The following is a 16156-nucleotide window of genomic DNA, read 5'->3' on the forward strand; positions in this document are numbered from 1 at the left end:
CTTCTCTCTCTTACCCTAATGTAAAATGGTTGTGACTCCATCAACTTCAGCAGCATTACCCCTGATTCACACTATCAGTGAAACTGAAAGGAAAATCAGGCCCCATAGTGTTCTTACTCTTATCGCTGCACTCCAAACACTTAAATCCTGACTGAGATAAATTGTTCAATCTGAAAGCTACAGTGTGTGAAACAAAATTAGAAAAAAGATACTTTGAAGTGTCAGAACGTGGAATCCCTTATTCTCAACCGCCCTGAGGCAAAGGTCTTCAGATAAAGCAAATGTTGTTTCATTGCCCTATTACAACAAAACAAAAAAGAATAACCAGAAATGATCAAGGGGAGTCTTAGCACCTGCTACTGACTGCTGTTTCTCATGGGATTGTTTATTTGCTGCAAACTTTTAAGCTTTACAGGAACACATTGAATGAAAAAAACCTGAGTCGACTATTCATTTTATAACAACAAAAATAGTTCCTCTTGCCTATCTCTCCATAAATAACCATATTTTCTGAGACAATTGTTATAATAATGTAAGCCTTCTGCCAGTGACATTGGCAGCAATCAAGGGCTGGTCCTTGCTTTCTAGGGTTTTTCTAAAATTTAAATAACTCCAGTTTGAGCTCCCACCCAGTAACCTGGGGAACATATGTATCACTCGGGGTGTCACTGATAGGCAACTTATTCTCCACTTGCCAGCACAGTGATCAAAGGGTTTTTAAACACGAAAACTTTACTGGGGAAAGGGAAACGACCAGGTAAACGTGTTCAAGTCTTACAACTTAACAATTTCTGCCACTATTACTTCAACATACATGAATCACAGTCCCAACCTATGTCCACCCCATAATAAGCATGAGCACCTGATGGAGCATTGTCACCTCCTCACTCACAGTTAGTTAGTCCCAAGGAGAATCTGGGTCTGAACTGCCTAGGCAAGCTCTGGATTTCTGCTCCTTGACCTGCTATAGTGACATTCAGGTGTGATGCTGGGTCAGGGAGGCCTCACCAAAGCTCTTAGGCAGATGGAGACTGGAGCTGATAATCCCCTCTGAACTGCTCCCTCTGTAGCTGAAATAGATGCTGTCCATATACTCAGCCCTCAATAATGAGGATCCCCATTCAGCTCTGTTAGGGGCCAAACTGCCACTTCTCTCTGCCTTTGACTGATTAGTAGCTCTCATCTAAATATACTACCAGTGGTCTGCAACTGCTTCTCTGCTCCATCTACACCCTGTAGTTCTCAACTAGGGACCAGATCAGTTGCTCCAGTATCTTCTCAGGATGAAGCTATATCTTCAGATCATCTCTTTTAAAAAGGGAACAGTGATATAAGGGAACTCCACAGACTCCATGTTTCTGTTTTTGGCTTTCTTCTTTTGGCTAACTCAACCTCAGCAAACCCCAGTCATAGTCAGGGTGAACTTGAACCCAGTAATTTTCTAGGCCTTGCCCAGTTGGTTTTCACTAGGGTGATTTCCAAAATATTGGCCCCAAGTTCGAAACTTAGTCAAATTATACCCCCATGTCCTCAAACTACTAGCAGTTAATATGTAAAAGAGGTACTGGCTCACTCAGTCGACTCCCCTTGTTCCCCAGCAGATGCCAGCAGAGAGCTAACTCAGTCACCTCCCTTCTTTTGTAAGCTTTGGGCCATAAGGTTTACAATCAAATGTACCTAGATCCATTAAAAAAAATAGAATAAGTAGAATATAAGCACCTCATTTATTTCTATAGTAAAGAACAAGTTGATAATCCTAAAGGACATTTCTGAATCATTATTAGAGGTTAATATGTAGAGTGACTGAAGCCACTCTGTGGATATAAAACTAGCTTTAAAATGATGCTCTAGTATCAGTAAAAGTATTTTCATATGAATATAAACTAGGCAAACATAAGGCTGTTTCTAGCATGTAGCCAAAAAGACTGCTAATAGTGAGGCACATAACATGTATATGGTACAATTGCCTGGCCTTGCCTACATTAGGATGTCTTAGCAAAAGTGTTCATATTGTTCCTCCCATTGGTTCAGCTCTACCAGTTATAGTAACAATAGGAGTGTCAATGTAGACAAACTGCAGGTGGCTATCCCAATATTTTGGCTGTGTGCCAGTCCACAAAATATATCAGTTTTTTCAGGCACTATGGGGCTCACTAGGTCAAGCTGTAGCAGCTCACACCTTTAGCACTGGAGGTCTTTAGTTCACTCCCCAGTGTGGTAGCAAAAATTAACATAAGAATGGCCATACTGGTTCAGACCAAATGTCCACATCACCCTATATCCTGTCTTCTGACGATGGCCAATATCAGGTGCTTCAGAGGGAATGAACAGAACAGTTAACCATCAAGTGAGCCATCCCCTATTGCTCATTCCCAGCTTCTGACAAACAGAGACCAGGAACACCATTCTTGCCAACAGCCATTCATGGTAATAATCACATCTGTACTTAACCACTGTGTCATGCAGGCCTCCTCTGAGCAGGAGTAGATGACACAGTACTTTAAAACCAGAAGCATCCTGGATCCTTGACTCCACTCGCACTCTCATTGTTGCTATAACAGAAGGGGGTACTGAGGCACAGAGAGACTAAGGCCCAGATTGTAAAGTATTGAAGACATTACTGCACTCAGCATTGCAACACCTGACAGATTCAAGAGTCTGGGCCTCATTTTTAAAAGGGATTTAGGCACGTTGGAGCTTATGTCTCATTCAGTCAAGGGGATTTAGGCTCCTTAGTGCCTACATCACTTTTAAACATGAGACTCAGGCTCCTGAATCAGTTAGGTATTGTAACACTGAGTGCTACAACACTTAAATATTTTTTAAAATCTGTGCCTAAGTGACTTTCCCTGAGTCACCCAAGACATCTATGGTGGACCAACAATTAAACTTGGGTCTCCTATAGACTACCCTACTGAGACATCCTCAGGGTACAATCTGGACTGATGAATAGCCGTCTGCTTTACTGGTGAACAGCCACTCCTAGCCAGTTAACACACAGCCTCCAGCATGTAACTTGCTCCCAGCTACATAGTATTGAGTGCTACTAGCTAGCCACCCATGAATTACACTGCAGAAGAACATCAGCAGATTTTCTAGTCCCAGACTTTCCTCCGGAAATGTGTGTCTTGTATTGCCCAGCATCTTGCTGAATAATGCAAGCTCATATAAAGTCCATCATTTTGTCAGTGGAGAATAGTATGCACCAACTTTGTTATTCCAAATGGAGTTTCCCCACACATTTTAATCCAAAAACACCTGTTAAATAGAACAGTAGAACAAGTTTATTAACTACAGAGAAAAAAGAAAGATTTAAGTGACTACAAGTGATGAGGCATAAAAGTCAGGATTTGCTACAAAAGAAATAAAAAGATAAAATACAAGCTAAATACCTAAATTAACAGGATAAAAGGTTAAAGGATAAAACAGGATTAAAAGCAAAAAGGTTTTGTCTCACCATATGTTTACAGAAATCTACTGACTGGAAAGCTGTGCAGCCAGGACCAGACCTCCTTCAATGGTGCTTTCTTTGTCTTTTGAGCATTGTAGCTGCCCTGAGTAGAAAAGGGGGAAAGAGAGAAGTGATTTCAAAGCCTGAAAATTATTGGAATAACACTGGACTCCACAAAATCTAAGATATGCATTAGTCTCCTTATGTTATGCATGGAGAGAGAGAGGTGCCTGAGGATGAGACCCACCATAGCCACCACTCTAGGTAAGGTACAACCTAAACTAGACAATTTGACTTGCTAAGGAAAGGGGGGTGCCCAAAGCCCTGCCCTCTCACAGATTTAGGTGCCTGAGTCCAGGCTTCAGGGTCCAGTCTCCCTACTTCAATAACTAATTATTTATCCAAAGTGGAACAGCTTCAGCAGGAGAGATTGATGGAGCCCCACTTCAGATATCCCATTGCCAGTGGTTAGGGCACTCTTCACAGAGAGGAGGTGTCCTTATTTAAATCCTTTCTCACATCAAGCTGAGGGGGATTGAACTGGGTCCCCCACACCCCAGATGAGTGCTCAGATCACTGAAAGTTATAAGGTGGGCAGTAATGGCGATTTGAATGAGGTCTGATCTTTTAGGTGGGCTCTGAGCACATATACAAGATAGGGCCCTGCAGAAAAAAAATAGGTGTTCCTCTGGTTCATGAACTGTGTTAGGGCTCAGGCAGCAGATAGCAGTATGTAGATCTAGAGGCAGAAACATAGGCACTTAGGGAACTTTACTGGGAAAAAATAGGTGCCCAGAGAATTTAGGTGCCCATTAGGTAGCAGCAGAGTAGATTTTGTAGATCACAGTGGTGTCTAAAAACCAGGGACTTAGGCACTTAAAACTGGACTTAGGTACCCAAATCCCTTTGTGGAACTGGTCTGTTGTCCTGGAGTTGTCAGGCAGGGGGAGTCCTCTATTTTTTCTATGGTCTCCTCTCCTCCCTCATTATTTCTGACAGCTCAACATTCAGCCTAGCCCTTGAACAGTATTGCTGCCAATTCCTTTTGATCCCTTCTCACTCTATGTGAGTCTGGCAGAGCTAGCTTTCTGTCATATGCTATTTACATGGGTAGAGGGACTGTTCCCTCTTTCTGTCATATGCTATTTACATGGGTAGAGGGACTGTTCCCTCTACCCATGTAAATAGCATATGACAGAAAGCTAGCTCTGCCAGACTCACATAGAGTGAGAAGGGATCTACCAGTTGAAATCTGATGAGGTTCAACAAGGACAAGGGCAGAGTCCTTCACTTAGGCCGGAAGAATCCCATGCACTGCTCCAGGCTGGGGACCAACTGGATAAGCGGCAGTTCTGCAGAAAAGGACCTGGGGATTACAGTGAACGAGAAGCTGGATATCAGTCAACAGTGTGTCCTTGTTGCCAAGAAGGCCAACGGCATATTGGGCTGCATTAGTAGGAGCATTGCCAGCAGATTGAGGGAAGTGATTATTCCCCTCTATTCGGCACTGGTGAGGCAACATCTGGAGTATTGCATCCAGTTTTGGGCCCCCACCCTACACTACAGAAAGGATGTGGACAAATTGGAGAGTCCAGTGGAGGGCAACAAAAATGATTAGGGGGCTGGGGCACATGACTTACAAGGAGAGGCTGAGGGAACTGGGGTTATTTAGTCCGCAGAAGAGAAGAGTGAGGGGGGATTTGATAGCAGCCTTCAACTACCTGAAGGGGAGTTCCAAAGAGGATTGAGCTAGGCTGTTCTCAGTGGTGACAGATGACAGAACAAGAAGCAATGGTCTCAAGTTGCAGTGTGGGAGGTTTAGGTTGGATATTAGGAAACACTATTTCACTAGGAGGGTGGTGAAGCACTGGAATGGGCTACCTCAGGAGGTGGTGGAATGTCCATCCTTAGAGGTTTTTAAGGCCCCGCTTGACAAAGCCCTGGATGGGATGATTTAGTTGGGGTTGGTCCTGCTTTGAGCAGAGGGTTGGACTAGATGACCTCCGGACGTCTCTTCCAATCCAAATCTTCTATGAGTCTATGAATTGTTCTAGAACACACAGGGAGCAATGCAGTGATCAACACACTGAGGTTTAGGCTTAGAACTCCTGCTGAGAGCTCTGAGGAAAATATTACCTTTTTATAATTTCTGTGGGCTACATGGGGGGACCACTGGCATTAACCTCATAACCCCAAAACACAAGACCGTACAGAGAGACTTTTATGGGGCTGCTGCTTGGAATGGGGGAGGAGTCAGGGAGCTGCTGCTCAGAGGGGAGTCTGGGGGACTGCTGCTCGGTGCGGGGGGGGGGCAGTCCAGGGGGCAGCTGCACCAGCTGTCGGGGCCCAGTAAACTGCAGCTGCTCCCACTCCCCCGGGACTGCTGCTCAGGCAGTTCCTAGGGCCAGCCACACCGGCCGCTGCTTGGGGGTTCCCAGGACCACCCGACCAGTGACCAGTGTGGCTGGCCCCAGGGCCACTCCAGCAGTGGCCGGAGCGGCTTTCCCTGGAGCTGCCTGAGCAGCGGTTCCGAGACCAGCTGCTTGGGCCGCCCTGGGGTCAACCACACTGGCTGCTGCAGAAATCACAGAGGTTGTGCATGACAGACATGGAGCCCTAATTATTATACCCACCAGATACAATGATTTATCCAAATATTATTACTGTGGAAACCAATGGGATGTAGGTTTGACCATCATAAATGACCTAAACTGTATCATTACTGAGAAATGTGCATATTCAGAATTAGCGTTTTGATGCATTCTCTTTTGGTCAGAGATGATACAGACAACCTATATGGTTAGACTCATCTAGGCAGGGACTGTGTCTATTTGTGTGTGATTAGGAAACAGTGTCTCCCATCTAGTGGTTAGCACCCAAGGCAGCAGTTCCAGCTAATGGGTGCAGTTCAGAGGCAGTGTAAGGGAACCCAGGCCCACCCTACTCCATCTGACCCAGGTTCTGACCCTGGGCCCTGGGAGGCTGGTTCAGCTTCACTTACCCTACAGTGCCTTGCAACAGCCTCAAGTCAGCTTCCCTGGGTCACTTCCTATTTTCCTCTGCATCCCATCCCTATGGGACACTGCTTTCAGGGCTTCCTGCTGTGGTCCACGTTCCTGGAAGCTGCAGCTTGTCTGTTTCCCAACCTGGTGTGGTCTTAAGGTCTCGCACAGACTGGAGCTCTCAGAGCATGTCCTCCTCTCTACCCTGCCAACCCCCAACTGAACTGTCTGGCTGTTTTTTAAACCCTGTCTCCAGACAGAGCATGCTTGGCATGGGTGGAAGGGCCTGGCTTCCTGAGTTGCTTCTTAACTCCTTCCTGTCCAGTGCGAGGGTTTGTACAACCCATTACAGGGTGCTACCTTAATTCAGATAATACTAGTGTTTGTGGCTTGATATCATTCCAATACTCAGGGATAGAATACAAGCCTATAATATATAGGTATATCCTTTATATTACACTTATGCCAAGAAACTAATTCCACTTGTAATTCTCAATTTGCATGGAGGAGACTACTTTCAATGCAGTGCAATACAAGTTTCAATATATACTGTAAAGCCACAGCTTGACTGTGATATGCTTCCCCTACTGGGGCTTCTGCAGAGATTGTATTGCATTGTATCAAATCATGAAAGTAGAGTTTTTACTAATGTCAGCCAAAGGGATTTTTTTGAATTTGCTGTTATTAATGGAATGAGTTTATAAATATACAGTTTTTGTTGTCCACGAAGTGGGTAATCTGATTTACTAACAGGATAAATTTGTACAGATTTGTAAATTGAATGAGATTACATGGAGATATTCCCTTATGTTGATTTTGGTTTTCTAAAATTCTACTGTGTGCTGTGGTAACATAGACATTGGTTTTAAGAATTTAGTCGTTTCCTTGGAAGAAAATATTCAGACTTCGCACCTGAATTCTGCTATTTAATATTTACACTCAGTTACTATCTGGATGTCTTGTAATGCTTCTTGCTTATATTTTTCAATAATCTGACTACCTGGGTATCTACACTACGCCTATCACCATGGTGTCTGTCTGACTAATGGGATTCTAATCTCTACTGCTCAAACACTTGATGCAGGAAGCAAGAAAAATATAACTGATTATTTAGCTGTAATGAGGTGATGATATCAGATGAAACACAAAGCAGGGGGTAACTGCACTGACAGGAGTGGAAGGGGATAAAGGGACATGGACAAAGGACAAGTCAAGTAGAAATGAATATTTCTGGTATGCAAAGGAGGGTCTCTCTTGAAGGCTTCAGAAACACCAAAAGGAACAAATGTCCCTTTTTAGATTTTTTTTGCCTCAATCTCTATACTTCTGTTGTCAGAGATATCTCAGAGCCCATAGCTGGGCTATGGGCTCTATGAAGTTAGTGACTGCATTTTGGGCATATAACTGCTTGTGCCCGTGTTGCGGTGCAGACAATTTTAATTGCAGGCATCCGGGATCAGCTGATACATTGCCCAACCTAGCTAGTTTGTTAATCAATACTGTGGAGAGGATATTGTTACAGCATCCAGAGGTGAAAGTAAGCCGGTCTGGTCCGGTACGGCATACCGGCAAGAGCCAGTACACCGTGCTGGACTGCACCGGCTTCCCGGCGGGGAGCCCAGAGCCCTTTAAATCCTGCCCGCAGCTCGGCGCCCGGACTGGGGCTGGGATTTAAAGGGCTCGGAGCTCCGTGGTGGCTGGAGCCCTGGGCCTTTTAATTTGCCCCTGAGCCCCGGGGGCTTCCAGCCACCTCTGCAGCTGGGAGCCCCGGGTTGATTTAAAGGCCCTGGGGCTCCCAGCCACAGCCGGTTCTCCAGGGCCTTTAAATCTTGAGAGGCCCTGCCTCTTCCGGCTGAGGCCACGCCCCCTCAGGACTCCGGCAGTACCGGTAAATCCTGTAAATTACTTTCACCCCTGACAGCATCTGATGTAAAATCTACTGTCTGACATGATAATAGAAACATCACAGAATGGATTTCTGCATATAATATGATTTGATGACTATTTCCCCCAGTTGGTCAGTGAAGAGAGTTTAAATCATATACTAACCAGTTCATCAGTATCCCATTAACTAAGCATCACTTTCCCTCTTCCAGGAAGTACACCTGGCAGCATCCTGGCAGCATCATGTTAACTCTTTGAACTCTGTTGAAAGGGTTGTACTGTTAAGAAGCAAAGACTGTTTGAAGAGCAGCGTAGTGCAAATAGACAATTCAAACAGGACTCTGAGCCATCAATCAGAAATTCTCTTTGCTCTTCGATCAAGGGTAAAGTTCAGAATGCCATCCCACTGCCTTGTTGACAGGATTAATTTCACCATAAACTATGTTTAAGAGGTGCAATCAGAAGCAGTACTAATATACAGTTTCTTTGAATTTATGAGGTCATCAATACAAAGCATAATGTTGCTGAGTATAAATATTGGCACTTTTACAGCACAGCAAGAGAACAGTTCACAAAAACAGGAATGTCCAAACAAAACTGGGAGGAAGCGTTCAGTCTACAAGATGGCTTGTGATTAATTTAAGTAGTTTTATGTGCTTTCTTTCTTCCTTTCCAAAAGAAGCCTTCAGCAGGTTTAATTTATCCTGATGAAAACAAGTGTGCTTAATAATAGCTCTTTCTTTGTGGAAGAACACATCAGTCTCCTTGTCTACCTACAATGCAGAGAGCACAGGTTCAGTTTGATCCACGAGACCATTAACTACCATAATTAAGAGCTTATGTGCCTATGCATCCCCAGATCCTAAAATTTCATTATGGGAAATGAAGGGTAGGAAATACATTTCAACATAGGAGGTTTTTTTTAGCCAAAACCCCAAATATCCCCCCCAAAAGTTTGTGTATCTTGAAAACATGAATCTGGACCCAGATCTGAATTTTACAAGATGTCCCTCAAAAATGGGCAAAACAAAACCACAGAGTCAAACCCATTCAAATTTTAGAGCTTTTGAAATCTGGATCCACATTTTATAGTTTGAGCCAAGATCTAGTTTTGCCATCTCTTGAACTTTTAAATCTGTTAAAATGTTCCTTAGATATAGTATGAGACCAAAGCAGTTCTGATAACCCTGCTTCTGGCTTGAGGCTAGGCAACAGTTGCCTATTTAATCTTTATTAAAAGCAAATTTTCAGAGTGACCCCACAAAGGGCACAATAAGGCATTGTAAATCCTACACAGTAAGCAGTGAACAGACTTAACTGCACTGCATTGACACAATCTGAGGATAGCAAAAGAAGGCAAATTATATGACTCCAATTCTGTCTGCTATATGAAACTATTGCAAAACATTTTTTACATTCACTTACAATTCTCAAGTAACTTAGTATTGGCTTTGAACTGTTCTATTGCCTCATGCTGTATTTACTTGAATAAGACTTTATAATATTGTCACTGTACTGGCATTATACAGGAGATAATACCTTTGATATTTAAGTTACCTGAAGACAGGTCAATGACAAATCAAAGACCGTCATCTGAGAGGGAGGTCTTTATTTAATAGCTCAAATACCGACACTGGGCCTGATCCAAAGCCCATTGAAGTCAATGGGAAGACTCCAACTGACTTCAGTGTGCTTTGGGTTAAGCCAGTTATTAATGTTGAGGGCAGGACCCCAAGTCTCCTCTTTGTCCCATTGTCACCTTAAGCACCTTACACACTACTGCAATAATTTTTATACAAGATATGCCTTTGAGGTAACATTTGAAAATTACCACCACACTGGTCAATAATATCATTGTAAAATATATGTAACAATGCTTCACGTGAAATTATGGATATTCAGTAATTTCATGCTTTAAAGTCTGTGACTAAAAGGGTTTAAACCAGGTGTGTCAGGGGAGTTGATAAATAGGTTTTCTCCAGACCAAGGAAAGAGGCCAACACCTCAAACCAGGCATGGCCCAAATTCAATTGGAAATTGCAGCAGGGAGAGATAATTTGCATAGTAGCAACCACCAGTGGAGGGGGGCAGTGGAGAGAGACCAGCATGGAGCCTTATCTTCCAGACCTCATGGCTCCTTTACTTAGCATGACCTAATTAACTTTATCTGGAGGTATCCTTCAGAAGAATACATTTCAAAGGTTCACTGATCTGTGAAGGGGTCCTTTGCCCCTCTCTAACTTATCTTTCATCTAAGATGACAAAGGAACCAAGCACTTGAATTTTGTGGGAGATCCCGACCAAGGGGGTGGTCCGCCATCTTGCTCGAAGGAAGTGTGGTAAGAATTTTACCTTGAACCAAGATTGTAGTTCTGTTAAGTCTTAGTCATTAGAAAAGGTTTTTCACTTTTATTTGCTTGTAACCATTTCTGACTTTATCCCTTGCACTGGCAGACACTTAAATTCCTCTCTCTTTTTGTTAATAAACTTGTTTTACTTTTAATCTAAACAAATCCACTGCTGTGTTTGAATTGAATTGACTGTTAACCTCAGTTAAACCAACAAACTGCTGTGTTTTTGTCGCTTTAAAGGAGCAATGGACCTTATTACTTCTCTGAACATGCCAGGAGAGGGCTGGACATTTCAGGGAAGATAGTTTGGGGGAAATTCAGGACTGGGAGTGTGTAAGGGGTCACTTGACTAGAGGTAATCAAGGCTTGTGGAGACCAGAGTGTGGTTGTGGTGTAACAACCAGGCTGCTGGAGTCAGAGCTGCTGAACCAGGGATGCTTATCACACTGACACTCAGTGCACGCTTGTGTGCTGCTTGGAAACATCTAGAAAATGACATATAGCAGCAGAGCATTTTAAGTTAACCAGGGTTACAGGACAAGCAGGGTCGCACCCCAAAGGTGACACTCATGCAGTGCTGAGCACACTGTTGTTGGAGACTGACAAATAATCAGAAATTATCCCCATCCAGCATAAACAAGGGTCACTTCAAAATAAAATGTATGGAGTAGCATTAACCCCACTGTCTAAGCTACTTTTGAAACATTTATGTTACTGTGACACAGGGAAAACACGGTCTTAAAGAAAATAAATTTACAATTCAATTTTAAATATATTTTTCTAACACTAAGTTCAATGGCATGAAGGGTGCTATATCTTTTAAGCTACCCTTGAAGTTAGTGTTTATACACGCTAAAACTGCAAGCCTCAGTCTAATTAGTTCTGCCATCAATCACTGAGAAATTGAAGGCATGTCTCAGCTCACTCCCTTTGCTTCACTCTACAACTAATCAGGGTATAAAGTTCTTGTGCTGACCAAAACTATTACAGTAAAACCTAATTCTGCAGCATTAGGATAAAGACATGAAATAGTTACTCCCAGCTGTATGACAATGACATTTGCAGGCATCATATTAAAGATTTGAAGCAGGAGAGGGAATATTTTTTAAATTGGAAGCAAATACACATTTCTATTGCCACAAGAAATATCCACATTACCAACAAGTGCTCCACAGTCACCACCTTGCAAAATCGTACAATAAGTCTGTTCTCCAATTGTAAAGCACGTGCAGCTTCCATCAATGGTCATGGGAATTGCATGCCTGAATGGAAAAATAGACCCCTTTTGTATGTTTTATTGTTTTACTTTGAACGTCTCACACCCTTGCAGTCTTCTATAGGGAACATTATAATAAATTTCTTCCCTCCATGCCCTGCCCCCAAAAGAGACAATGTGGGAAGAGGGGAAAGAACCAAAAAGATTTCTTCAAAATTTTAACCATTCTACTAGATGAGCTAGACTTCCTTTTCTATATATTTATTGAATTGTTTTTACTCCTTTCCTTTTTAGAGTGTGTGCTTTAATTAATGTTTCTTAATTGTGTAAAGGTGTTTATTTGAAAGGCACAAGACCACATGAAAGCTGCTAACGTAAGAAGAAAGCTAATGAAATACAAAGTACACCAGTTATCATATTAGCTCCCTCGTTCTTTGAGCTAAATGCTCTTGTTCTCTTTGGCAAGGCTTAACTACCAGAGACCAAGGTCAATGGAAAGATCTGTTTTGCTTTCCTTCCCCAACTTTGGCTTTTGTAAGTCATATTTACAGAAACAGAGCATCTGTTACATAAATTAAACTCCTTTCATAAGAGAAAAGCTTGGAAAAGCTTGCTGTGTTATTTACATTCAGCTAGATACTGATTCCTCCATTTAATTGCTGTTTCTTTCTTCTATTTTTTTTTAAAGAAGTTCTCTTCATGAAAATTTTGCAGTAAAATACAAAACACCCCAAACAAATCCAAATGATTGCCTGCATTATTCTAGCCTTAGTCTAAATACATAATGAAGTGATCCTTTCATGCATGCAACCATGGGATACAAAAACGTGAATGGATTGAACAATTTTCTGTGCATAAATCCTGAAAGAATATAGCAGCACACAAACTTCACCATTCAGCCTTTGCGAATGTCTCTGCTGTCATGTGGACATCTCTTAACCCATCTATTGTTAGAAAATAGAATATAATTAACAAGTTTAACATTAAGTAGCTATAAATGGAACAATTCAGAAACTACAATAAGTGGATACCTAAAGTTAATCCCCTGGTTTTGGAAAGTGGAGACATATTTTCTCAGTTTGAAAACATCAATGCTTGCCTAGATATATCAAATAAGGAATACATTTTAATAGTAAAAGTCATGTCTCATCTTGGCTTCTACTATTTCTATTTCAACTGAAAGGGTTTCTGGTATCATTTCTTTTAGCATTTCTAGGGACAAAACGTGACCTTTCCTGTCCTCAATCATATGTACGTCTGTCTTTTTCCATTACATTGTTGACAGCCAAAGTCATAGTTACAGTATATTTGCTTCCCAAGATACTTAATTTTTGCTCAGGACCATGTAAAATGTAATTCTTTGTCTCAGACATTGCAGCAGATGCATAGCTATATAAACTGGCTTAGCTCCTTTGACTTCAGTTACACCAGTGAGGGGTGATCTGGCCCCCTTTTTTACAGAAAGTTGTGAGACTTTGAAGAGTCAAAATCACCCTGCTATATTTGGGGGGGAAAATCCTTGCTTCTTTGGCAACTGAATCCTAATTTCACTATAAAAAACATCAAAAGATGCCTCTGAGGAAAGTCACTTCCAAGCATCTATATGTTGCACATAGCTAGATTCTTGAACAGTAGTTCAAAGTGTCTGTAGGCTGGTGCAAGGTTATTTTCCTTAGTTGAAAGCCTTCTTCTAAAGAACTTTCATTTGCATTTTTGGCTACAGTTTTGGGCCACCAGAGAAAACTAATCACATAGTGGAGGACTTTTAGTAATCTATTCCTATGGATTACCATCTATTGGTGCCATAGGAGAGCTCAAAAAGCCCTGATTAGTTTCTAACATGAGTCTAGGTGGCTGTTCATAGTTGGACCTTATATAGCCAGCCATATTATTAGTCAGTCAAATGAGTTTAATTCCAAAATATGTAATAGTTTGTTCACTGGCACTAGCTGTTTTGAGGAAGGACTGAAGGACAGAAAAAGGCTACTAGGATGATCCGAAGAATGGAAAACCTACCTTATGAGAGGAGACAAAGAGCTTGGCTTGTTTAGCCTAAACAAAAGAAGGCAGAGGGAAGATATGATTGCTCTCTATAAATACATCAGAGGGATAAATACCAGGGAGGGAGATGAGTTATTTAAGTAAAGTGCCAATGTGGACACAAGAACAAATGGATATAAACTGTCTCTCAACAAGTTTAGGCTTGAAATTAGGCAAAGGTCCCTAACCGGAGGAGTGAACTTCTGGAACAGCCATCCAAGGGGAGCAATGGGGGGAAAAAAACCAACTGGCATCAAGACTGAGCTTGATAAGTTTATGGCAGAGATGATAAGATGGGACTGCCTATGATGGCATGTGACTCATCAGCAACTGCCAGTAGCAAAAATCTCCAACGGCTGGAGATAGGACAATAGATGGGAAGGGCTCTGAGTTACTACAGAGAATTATTTCCCAGGTGTCTGGCCGATGGGGCTTGCCCACATGCTCAGGGTCTACCCAATTGCCATATTTAGGATCAAGAAGGAATTTTCCCCTGGGTCAGATTGGCAGACACCTGGGGGGGGGGGTTGCTTTTCTCTGCAGCATGGGGCCTGGGTAACTTTCAGGCTGTAAATGGTGAATTCTCTGTAACTTCAAGTCTTTAAACCATGATTTGAGGTCTTCAATAACTCAACCAGAGTTTAGGGGTCTATTACAGGAGTGAGTGGGTGAGGTTCAGTGGCCTGCAATATGGAGGAGGTCAGACTAGATGAGCACGTTGGTCCTTTCTAACCTTAAAGTCTACGAGTCTAACACTGCATGAAACTAAAGACACAAACAGATGAAGGGTAGAAGATGGGGATACAACATACAAGCAACTGTAGTATTGGCCCAGGTTTGTTAGTCATGTGGATTGTATTTGTTTTTTTCACTGAGGCTAGAGGTGGGGAGGAAGGGAGTAGGAAAATGATAGAAGGGAAGAAGAATAGTCACAGCAGGATGGGATTTCAAGGCATTATAGCAACAGTGAGTCTTAAAGAGGGATCTGAAGGAGGATAAGGTGGTAGCTATTTGGGTTTTATCATGGAGATTTTCCTATGCAGAAGGGGAACATAGAAGAAGCAGAGAGGTATTTAAGAGAGAAGCTGACTGGTGCATGGTAAAGGCTGGGAATGCTGGTGGTGTGAAAGTGGGAGTCAATATCACAATAAATTACTAGGTCTTCCAGGTAGGATGAGGCTAAGTGATGAAGGGCCTTAACAAGGTAAGGATGAGAAGTTTCTATTTATTTCTCCTTTGTAAATCAATCACTATTAAAAAAAAGACAATCCAAACCAAACCGAAAACACACCTTCCTTCACCATTTCAGTGGGCACAACAAGTGTTTTGTTTTCTCTTCTCTGGGTGTCCAGCGGTGGTTGCACCATTTTCAGAACTTTGTTAATATTATAATAGATTATGCTCATTTGATAGGATAGGACACCATGTCTGCTGAAACTGCTGAAAAACAAAATCGGGGTCCAATTCTGCAAACCGTCAGTCACACAATTAGTCCTTACTCTGGGGAAAAAACCCCACTGGTGCCAAAATCCTTATCTCCTTTAACAAATAGCTATTTTTCTGCCAGCTCTCCAGAGTTTAAATGAAGGATGGTCCGTCCTGTGGCTAATTGAAAGTGTTTGATTTTGGGGTCTTCAACAGATTTTGCATGTGACAGAGGAAGTTAACTTGCCTGTGCCTCTGTTTTCCCATCTGTAACATGTGAATGTTGAGAGGCAAACTTCATTGATATTTCTAATGACCTTTGAGATCCTGAAATGGAAAGTGCTATAGATGGGCAATGGATTATTACAGCGTGTTAGGTATTTGCAGCAGGTCATTTGCAGAAAGCAGAGGGGTTTGCTTATGATGAAAAATTACTGCACCTGAGAAAAATGTCCAGCTGGAGAGTACCTGTTTACTTCATCTCTTAAAACTTTTTGCACACTGCTGTTTGCCACAGCTGATGTTTCATCTTGTTTTTAAAAAAAAGACATTTCTTCAGCAGTAACTTGAACATTATTGGAAAGAACAACTTCAGGTGCTATCTCAATAGTGGTAAGAGTGAGTGTATATATAGAAAACTGGCTTATTTTTATTAATGTTGTGATTAAATCCTGATATTCAGGACTTGCTCTTCCACAGGTGGTTAGATTTGGACCATGTCCTCTATGCCATCCTAGCTGAATACAAGTCTATAAGCAGAGGGGGCAAGAGAAGAATACAATGGCTG

Source organism: Terrapene carolina, unplaced genomic scaffold, assembly GCF_002925995.2.
Source record: "Terrapene carolina triunguis isolate 2854851 unplaced genomic scaffold, T_m_triunguis-2.0 Scaffold85, whole genome shotgun sequence".
Lineage (NCBI taxonomy): Eukaryota > Metazoa > Chordata > Testudines > Emydidae > Terrapene > Terrapene triunguis.